This window comes from Dasypus novemcinctus, chromosome 8 (genome assembly GCF_030445035.2).
Source record: "Dasypus novemcinctus isolate mDasNov1 chromosome 8, mDasNov1.1.hap2, whole genome shotgun sequence".
Classification (NCBI taxonomy): Eukaryota; Metazoa; Chordata; class Mammalia; order Cingulata; family Dasypodidae; genus Dasypus; species Dasypus novemcinctus.
The window spans coordinates 57,136,119-57,146,861 of record NC_080680.1 but is presented as its reverse complement, the minus strand read 5'-3'; the positions used below and the strand labels follow the sequence as shown (position 1 = coordinate 57,146,861).

General features: G+C 40.0%; 1 non-coding gene across 1 annotated transcript; it reads left to right on the top strand.

Annotated features, from left to right (window-relative positions):
* The first annotated feature begins 1,638 nt into the window (after positions 1 to 1,638).
* Positions 1,639 to 1,710, top strand: TRNAH-GUG (transfer RNA histidin (anticodon GUG)). The gene has a single exon. It is a non-coding gene; the product is annotated as a tRNA-His (tRNA).
* Positions 1,711 to 10,743: the final 9,033 nt, after the last annotated feature.

Below are 10,743 nucleotides of genomic sequence, written 5' to 3'. Positions count from 1 at the left end.
TATAGTGACCACTATTTATGGTAAGTGATATGACATTTTAAAAAATACATAGTAATGTTATAAAATTTCCTTTGAAAATATAATTATTTTAATAATAATGATATGGCTAATATCCCTACAGTGCTTACTATGTAACAGGCCTCTATTAAGCTTTCAATGTGTATTTACCTACTTAAGCCTCATAACCGTCCCATGAGGTAGGTTCTTTGATTACCTCCATTTTACTGATGAGAAAACTGAGGCGGAGAGGTTAAAATCTGGAAGACTGTATGCGTAAAGGAAGCCCAAGTTCCTCCAGGTAGTAGGTGACGGAACAGAATCAGAATCCAGACAGTCTGTCTCTATAATCTATATGCTGTATGTTGATTTATAGAAAAATATTGTTTCTTATTGTTCAGGTAGCATGTGTCCCTGGCAAAAATTATGACTGTGGTGCCCATTCACGAGGTGTGTGGTACACAAATGACTGAACATCGGCAAACTGCTCTTGGCCAGTCTAGGGCTTGGCTTTGCCCCCTGGCTACAGAGTCCTACCAGGCTCACCCACACATGCTCCTGTTCAGCCCCTTTGCCTTGGTTTCCACACAGAACATGTAGGGCTCAGGAACTTGAGACAATACTCTTCAGTGTGACCAGAGAAGGGAATGTATTTGTGAGAATTTGAAGAAAGATAGAAGGAGCTATTGATGGTCAGAGTGGAGCGAGGGTGTAAGCATTTGGGTTTTAGCTTTTGTCATCAGAGAAGTCCTCCTTCCAGAAGCACTGGAGCTATGGCACCCACTAAACAGATGGACACACAGCGCCAGCTAGCCCCAACTACTCCCACATCTTCTCTGTTTGGAGGGTTTAAAGGAAACAACTGGATAGCAATCCATTGATTAGCAATAGGTTTTTCTGGGTATTTTCTTTTACAGTTTTCAGCCCTTGGAATATATTGTGCTGACTAATTTTTATAACGAAGACATTTACAATAAATTTCCCCTGCAATTTATTTAGCATGGAGCTCTCCAGTTTCTTTGTGTGGTGGTTTGCTAATGCTATTGAGAGTCTTTTCTTTTTAAGATAATTGTAGCTCTAAGACCTACACATTGCTGAGGTGGGGTGTAGGTTTAGGTATCAGTGGGTTTGAAAGGGGCTTTCCTTAGTTAGGGTCTGGCTTGCTCTAATAAGAGAAACAAGGCTTTCTGATTCTTCATTTTGTTCTTGCTATATTTTAATCGTTCTGACAAAGCATATGGAAATAAGACTGGTGATGGAGACACCACCTAAGAGGTTCAGATTCATCTGTCATTCAGTACAATGTAATTAGAGGTGGTGGTTGGGGTGGGAAATCTATATTCATTTTTGGGTAAAAGTAGAAAGCATGAGTCAAGACTAGTTTCTCTTAGTCTTGTTACCTTGACTACCACCATTTCCTGCACAGTGATCCTTACCTAATACAATTTTCCCAATCAATGAAGAAAACATTATTGGTTTTGTTTTCAGTCCTCTAAATCATTAGAGATTACGGAAACACTGCTGCTCTTCCCCAATATTAAGAAAATGTACATACTCAGGCAATAGATGGCAGTGTTTCCACAAATTTTAATATTGCAATGGTTCTGAAAAGAAGCCGAGTGCTCAGTTCTCCTGTAGCCTGCCGTGATCGTATAGTGGTCAGTACTCTGCGTTGTGGCCGCAGCAACCTCGGTTCGAATCCGAGTCATGGCAGGAGGCACAAAGGTTTTTTGGAAGAGAACAACCCTAGTTCCAAACTGTATTGCATTCAAATGAAATTTTGGGAGTGAAGAGCATAATGAAGATCAATAAAACCAAAACCACTACAAATCTTTTAACCTTTGGAGAGATGACATATACACACAGTGGCTTTACTAATGAACTAATCCTGTTGCAAACTTGTTGTGTGTGGGTTTTTTTATTTGCATTGACGGATAATATGATAAAACTGGAGTGTAGTGGGCATGTAATTATTATTAATTACAACTACTTAAGCTCTGCTTTGAGCAGCCTCGTCAAGTCTGCTTGCTTTTGAGCCTTGCCAGGGCTGTACAGTAATAACAACCCTGAATTATTTGGAAAGATGTCAGCAGTAGATGTGGAAATCCTGTTTAACCAGGCATGAATTGTTGTTAGGAGGCTTTTTTCAGGATGACAGAGAGAAAATGAACTGTCCCTTATCAGTAATTGCAGGAAACATTTTGTTTCTATGATATGAACTGGCTGTAATTTAACTTTCCTGCATCATTGGATAATGTAAGAAGCCAGTTGTTGCTCAAAACGAAAATCGCTGAAGTGGGCATTTGGGTCTGATAAAGGGCATATTATAGGTAGACAATGGGACTCAAGCAATAAATAATGTCCATATTTGGTGAAACTTTTTTAATGACATTTTCCAAAAGACTGGGATTTATATTATGAATGGCTAAATGTTAAATTAATGTGAGTAACATGACTTTAATGGGCCTTTCTCCAGGACTTAAAAACATGAATAATGCAGCCTGAAAATGTCAAATATAAGTATGTTATAATGAGGTTTTACTGCCCTAAAATTATAGCTCACCATGTTTTAAATAAGGGATCACTACAAGGCACTTTTTAATGCCTCTAACCCCTGTTTCTGGATGGCCTAGCACAAGCTCATGTTTGTTACTTATGCCATACTAAAAAAATTTTCAAATAAAAATATACACAGAGGGTAGGCACAGAATCTATTCAAGTTCTTTTAAAGCCAAGTGAATTCTTAGAAATAATATTCTAGAAATAAATGCAATATCATCCCCCTCTAAATAAAAAGAGTAGTCTCTGATTATGGGCCAAAAATTTCAGCCCCAAATAGTCATGAAGTAAATGAAATAGGTTTATTTTCTTCTTCAAACCACATTTTTAAGAATATTTTCCATTCTGAGGTCTCTTCTTTTTGTTTCCTGTGACTTATTCCCCAATCCTTTCCCCATATTCTCACAAATTCTTCCTCCCTTCCCCAAAGGGTCACAGCTAGGCTTTGCCTTAAGTCTGCAATGTCTTCCCAGCTAGCGGGTAAGTAATAATCCTTCTAAGAAGACGGCTGATTGCCAGTGTTCTCTTGTTAAAAAATCAGCTTACATAATAAGCCCATCTGAAGTTATTTGTATTTTATTAAAAGACTGAAAATGAAATGAAATCATCATATGAAGAAAGAGATTATGTCAGTCAGAACTTAATGGCTCTAAGTGACGGAAAGGCAGGCATGTATCCAAGCACTGGTACAACAAAGCCTCAGAAACAACTGGAACCAGGTTATTAAAGATGACCAGGACACACACTTTCCATCTCATATTTCTTTCTGAATGTTACCTTTTTCTATTCAAACTAACCTCTTTTTCCATATGGCAGGAAACATGACCGTCAGTAGCAATTCTTGTACTTTATAGCTTAAAGCTTTACCTCCAACAGGAGACCCCCTTAGTTACTATTCAAAAATTCCTGGGGAGGATCTGACTGACTTGGCTTTGGTATAGTGTTCATCACTGGACTAATCAGCTATGTCCATGGAGATAGTCATATAGCACAAAGAAAGCCTTCTCTTTTTTCTTGAGGCCAATCCCAGAGTGATGGAATTGCTAACCCTCGGGCCACCTTAGTCGTTTCCCACGGAAGCTTTTCCCACTCCATCAGAGCACACCATTTGATGGCTGTCTACTTCCACAACTCCATGAGTTCAGCTCCCAAACTGTTAGCATCTTCACTGTCCTCTGAAAAATTACTCCCCAAATAGTAGAGATTCAAAATATAACAATTAGTCTCAACTTGGAGCACAGGGGCACAGTCAGAACGACTGCTTGAACAAAGAGAGCACTTCATGTTCTCTCTTCTCTGTTTTCACCAAGAGCTGGGTCTCTTGCACTGGATGGCGGCCCTCCCTGGCTAGTAAGGAAAGAGCACAGATCAACCTGATTCTGACAATGAAAATCCACATGAACTTGTATAAGTTATAGAGCTCTCAGAGTCAAACAGAGGGATAAAAACTGTGTCACTTCAGGGTTAGTGTGAGAATTAAAAGAATATTATACATAGAAGAAGAAAAAAAAAAACTTAACTCAGGGGCACATAGTAAAAATGCAATACTGGCACTTAGTATGGATGAAACACATCATATTTATTCTGATTATCCCATGGCAACACAGCACCTCATCTGTCATTCACATTTCTATTGGTAGAAACTCTAGAGTAAAAATTAGGAAACGGGTTTCTTGCTATGAATTTCTGAAGAAGTTAAGAAAAAGATGATAGAGTAGACTCCAAACCAGATTAGAACAGGTCAAGATCCACTGAGTGACCAGATCCTCATCCAGATTTGCAATCTCAGTTCACTCCTTCACGTAGTTACCATGACCAAAGGCCATAAAAATCAATGGTTGTTTTCATCACAAAAAAAAATGTTTGTTGACTTTGGGTTTCCTATCTATCTTCTTTGGCTGTTGTTAAAATGTGTTGGGTTTTGTTCTAAAACCAGCTCTACCAAGGTAGTTTTCAGAAATGTTAAAGTTTGAGTTATCAGAGGAAATATTTTCAAAATTGAATTACGTTAGCTTTCAGACAATATTGCTTTTAATTGTTTTAGAAGCATTTTACAAATTTCTCAATAGAACATATTATTGTTTCCATGCCCACATTGTATTTTATATCAAAGCCAATACTTGCTAGTGAAAATTCAGGGTGAATTTACTATAATCTCTCAAAAATCATCTTGCCAAAATGTCAACTATGAAATATTTTGAGGCAAAGGTCAGTCATACTCGAACTAGATTCCTTAACAAACTTTAAACTTTAATGATGAACCATTGTTTTGGCCACATGTTTGACAGCTGTCATTTTCGCCAACTGGATTGTCATTTTCACCCCTGGATTGTTCATTCAAGATTGTGAAAACATTTGCTCATTGAAAAGTCAGGGACATTTCTTTATCTTCTTTCCCTAGGAATCAATCAAAATCATAAGAAGGAGTCTTAATTTCCTGTATAACCTCTTATTAATATAAGTCCCTTATATTTCCTGTATAACCTTATTAATATAAGTCCCTTATATTAATATGTGGCTAAAGTGGTCTAATTAGTGTTTAGACCATTTATTTTGCTTATCAAGCAAAATAATTTTACCTACATAACTGTAATTGAGCAACTGAATTAAAATTTCAGCACTACCTATACTTATTAGCATAAGCTTATGACTCTAGCTAAATGCTTCTTTCTTGCCATCTGCAATGAAATGGAGCAGATCTATCTCTTTAATCTCCACCATTAATCTGTTGAGCTAGATAAAGCTCATATTTCAATATTTTCTATGCAGGTATTTTAGTGAGCTTTATAAATAAAAGAAACCAATGTTTATTTTTCTGATCAAGTCATAAATTGAACAATCCAAAGTAAATTATAGCCATAAAATGAGAACTTTCTTATTTAAAAGTCAACATCTACTCCTTAATAACAAAGACTATAGTATAAGGTTATTTTGTACAATAAAAATACACTAATGCATAGGAAGTGATTTATTAAAACTTAATCTGAATGGGTGGAATTCATTTTCAGGGAACAGGGCTAGACAGAGAAGATGGCTGGGATTTTTATCCTTCAGCCGCAACCCCACCCCCCACCCACACCCCCCATTCTAAGGAGTGCCAGTGGAGTGGGGAGGATCTTAAGATCCAATTCAATGGAGCAGCACTAGCCCCAGGGAGTAGCCCCTGGTGTGGTGACTTTGGGGATAGGGAGTGCTTATCCACTACGAGCTGCTGCAGTTTCATCCACAGGATCTGAGCATTGAGAGATGAAATGTGGGCCGTTTCTTCCTTCTCAGCCATAGGAAGCATGAGACACTGAACATTCATTCTTCTTGTACTCCTACCTGTTCTAAGGTATCACTGCTTATCACCATGAAAGACAGGTTCTATGTATGGCAGGGTGTGGAAACGTGGGCCTCCCAGGGAAGTACTCCCACAAAAGCTGAATCAGAGAAAATGCTTTTCTAAACAGAACTGGATTCAAATCCCACCTATTCCTCTTCTGACGTGATTTTGGATTTAATTAATCTCTTTTGTGTTTTGCTTCATTAGCCAAATGGGGAAATTGTAAGGGTTAGATAAGGTGATATGTATCTAGTGTCAATCCCAGAGCCCAGTGTTCCCTTCTCTTTGCCCTCTTCCCAGAGCAAAATCTTTGTTTGTTCTTGTGTTATTTGCATGGACTTCCAGCATACAAAAGTCAACTTAAAAAAAAAAAAGCCTAGGATTCAGTCTCTCTCATTATCAGCAGCTTTAACACAGAATCTTCACCTAAACTCTGCCGTTTTATTTCAGTCATGTTGACACTGGGAAAGTGAACTAGGCAGGGGGTTATGGTCATGCTGAGTCCAAGGCAAACATAAATTGCCACAAGATGGCGCTGGTCGTTGTTGTAAATGGAAGACAAGGGGCTCTGTTTTCTTTCTTTTTTTCTCCATGTTTCCTAGCCCAGGGTGTCTGCAACTCAGATCCTAACCATGCCAGAATTCTTCTGTTCTCTAAAGGGATGTCTTATTTTCAGCATACTGTCATCAAGATCTGAGGAACAGATAGACTCCACCTACAATATGGTGGAGTTATCTGAACAGTGTTGTCTTTATCCAAAAGTGATTCTTAAAGAATATATTGTATTTGGACGGCAACATTCGAAGGCTTCAAGGCAGAATATTTCATTTCAAAGGAAGTGTGATTAATGAAGTCACATAAATCGTATAGAGGCTGGAGTAATTTCAGAAATCACACCATACAAATCAAAGAAGCCAGTGTTGTTACATCCTCTCTCACTTTCTCCTGTTCCTTTTCCATCATGGTCTCATCCTTTCCTTCTCTCTCTCTCTTTTGCAGTTTCTCAAATACATTTATTCCAGACTCCAAAACAGGAGGGTAAGTGATTAGAAATCCTAACTACCACTGGCTTCCAGTTCCTGCCATAGCCATTTCTCCTCATTCTTGCTGCCAAGAGATCCAAAGATTGAGTTGATAGCAGTCAACTCACACACCTCACCCAGTGTTTATTAAACCTGAATCAATTCTGGGACATCATGTGGCCCAGTCTTTGTCAGGTATGTTACTTAAAGAAAAAGCAGCAGAATTAAAGAATAATGTTGATCTATACTGAAGGCTTACCAGAAGAGACGGTAATGATGTCCCAGTCTTTGTCAGGTATGTTACTTAAAGAAAAAGCAGCAGAATTAAAGAATAATGTTGATCTATACTGAAGGCTTCCCAGAAGAGACGGTATGGGAATTTTAGAGACTGCTTCACATGAAAACATATCCAAAAATTCCCTTTAGGCATATCTTGGTCTCCATCATATTTCCCTCTTAGAGTAGCTGCTAAATGCTCCTCCAATTCTCCCCCCATGCACATTTCAACACCCTTCTTTACCCTGCATCCTGCTCCTATTCCTTGGTCCTGTGCATAAACATGGGCTCCCAACTCCGTGTCGGGCTCCACCCCCAGACAGGAGAGTCTCCTCAGCCCACGCTGCCTGTGTCTGCTTCCAAGAATGAGCCCACTACCCAGAGTGAGTTTAGTGATGGTATGAGAGACATGAGCCAGGAACAAGCCTGCTTCTACCTTTGGTAGAAAGAATGCCCAGAGGAAGGGAAGAAAGAGAAAAGATTCTGAAGACTCACACTGATAAATTGCTCTTCATAATACTCTTTCACGTGCATTTATAGTATTTATTATATATTACCCGAGGCAATATATTATACAATATGGCCCCATGTTGTACATTACAGTGTTGTGTAGTATAATCTAATGGTTAAGTGCATGGACTCTGTAATGAGATTCTTTTGTCTAAATTTCAGCTCCACTAATTATTTGCTGGATGACCTTGGACAAGTTACTTAGTCTTTCTGCACCTCAGTTTATCCACCTATGAAATGTGGATCATAGGAGTATCTACCTCGAAGAGTTATTGAGAGGACTGACGGAGCTAATTTAGATAAAGCACTTATAGGAGCGCCTGCCGTAGAGAGAAAACACCATAAAACTGTTCAGTATCATGATTATTATTAACATAATAATAATTATTATTTCTATAATCATATGCCAGGCATAACAATAGGTAAAGAGAATATAAAAGTGAAAAAAAAAAAATAGGCAATGCCATTGCCCTCATGAAATTTTCAAGCCAGTCAAGGAGACAGATAAGTCAACTGGCATGTGCATTTCAGCTTGGTAAGATTCTGGGAAGGAAAGCCACAAGTACGGTAAGAGAGCACAGAGGCATTTAATCCCCAGTTGGGAGTCTAGGGAAGGCTTCCATTTGGAAGTGAGACCCAAAAGGGGACAGGAATAGTCTTTACAAGGATAGCTACAAAAACACATTCATCTTCTGGCCTTTATGGGAAGGACACAAGCAGAAAGGAGGAGAGATTGTGCCCAGTTCTGCTGGGACCGAGGCTGGCTCCAGTGCAGTGGAGCCTCAGGGAACTCAGTGCCATTTCACAACTTGAGAGTTTTTGCATCTTTGGGAGCACTAAGAGGTTCCCAAGGCACTGGGAAATAGAATTGTCTGAGTTAGTGTGATGTGGCAAAGCACATCCCAAAGAGGTCAGAGCAGAATAAAAGTGGACTTCTTTTGGAACATCCTCCTGGGTGCTCTCTGAAATACCCAGGCACCTCTTTAGCTGAGAAAAGGTAAGGAAGGTGAGGAAGCAGGGTGGAAGTTCTATGACATCTGGTAGACTTGATGCTACAACTGGGGCAGGAAATTATAAAGGCCTACAAACGCTGGAAAAGTAAGTTTTTCTTTGTCCTGTTTTTGAGAAATCGTAAAATATTCCAGTTTAATCTGTTAGCAAACATATATTAAAAGCCTACACTATAAAGCATGGAGCTTGGAGAAATCGTAAAATATTCTAGTTTAATCTGTGAGCAAACATGTATTGAATGCCTACACTATAAAGCATGGAGATGCAGTAATGAAGACAAAGGAATATTCTCAAGGACCTTGTAGTCTAAAGGAGAAAACAGACATGCAGATACGTTCAATTATAATCCAACAGAATATGTAGCTATAAAGGTATGAGAAAAGCCTAGTAGGAACACAAGGAATGTACAAAAACTATAAAGACATGCCAACCTTTATCTGACTGTCTCAGTTTGCCAGGGCTGTCATGACAAGTACCATAAAATAGGTTGGCTTAAACAACAAGAATTTATGGGCTCATGGTTTCAGAGGCTGCAAGTCTAAAAGCAAGGCATTGGCAAAGCTGTGTTTTTCTCCTGAAGTCTGTATCATTCTGGCTCTGGCTTGCCACAATCCTTGAGGCCCCTTGGTTTTCATATCTTCCTCCCATCACTTGGGGGACTCTCTCTCTCTCCTTGTGTCTACTTTTTTGGTTTCTGCTGATTTACAGCTTCTGTAAGACTTCCAGAAATACTGGTTAAGGCCCACCCTGATTCCATTTGGCTGTACCTAAATAGGATCTTAAAAAACCCACACCTTAGTTGATAATGCATCTTCCAAAGGTCCTTTTAACAAAGGAATTCTTACCCATGAGAACATAGGCTAAGATTAAAGATCTGTCTTTTGAGGGGTACATAATTCAATCTACCACACTCACCTAATGTTGCATAGAAGGCTATAGGGATACAGGATAAAGGCAAGGATAGGAAAGGTTTTTAGAGATTACCAAAACTATCAAGCTATGTGTGGGAAGCTCTCTTTTCTATTTAAGCCAAAAATTTGTCATATAAATTTAAGACTTCCTGAGTTACATTTAGCAGTATTTGGGGCTATTCAAGGGCTACCCCTTCATTCTCCCAGCCAGTGCTCCCTTCATCTCCAAGGCATTGCCAAGAAATACAGGCAGAGGAAAAAGAAACAAAGTAGTTGAGTAGGAGTGAAAGAGGTAAAGAAAGGTCATTGGACCTATGAGGAAAGTTGGCTGCCACCAAGCTCTCCAAGGAAGCCTCCTTCTTCTTCCTTTAATCAAAATGATTACCCAGGGAAACAGACATGACTTAACCAACTGGGCTCCCATCTACCATATAAGAGGCCCAGAGTTCAATGCCCAGGGCCTCCTGGTGAGGGCAATCTGTCCCACACAGAATACTAGCCCATGCAGGGAATGTCACCCCGCACAGAAGTGCTGCACTACAAGGGAATGCTGTCCCACACAAGAAAGCCACCCTGCGCAGGGGTGCCAGCCGACACAGAGAGCTGGTTCAGCAAGATGATGCAATAAGAGACACAAAGGAAGGAAAATAAGAAGACATAGCAGAATACGGAGCAGAGGTGGCCCAGGAGAGTAATGGCCTCTCTCCCACTCTGGAAGGTCCCAGAATCAGTTCCTGGAGCCACTTAATGAGAATACGAGCAGACACAGAAGGATGCACAGCAAATGGACACAGAGAGAAGACAATGGGAGAGGTGGAGGGGGTGAGAAATACATAAAAATAAATCTTGAGGAAAAAAAATGCCTACCTAGGGAAGTGGATGTGACTCAAGGGAATAAGGCCTCAACCTACCATAGGATCTGGGTTCAATCCCTGGGGCCTCCTGGTGAAAAAGAAGAAGAGAAAGCAAGCCTGCATGGCGAGCCAGTGCCCGTGTGGTGAACCAAGTGCCTGTGCAGTGAGCCAAGTGCCTGCACAGTGAACCAAGAGCTTGCATGGCGAGCCGAGGTGCCCATGTGGTGAGGCGAGTGCCCACAGGAGTGCCCACGTGAGTGCCTGCATGGCAAGCCAAC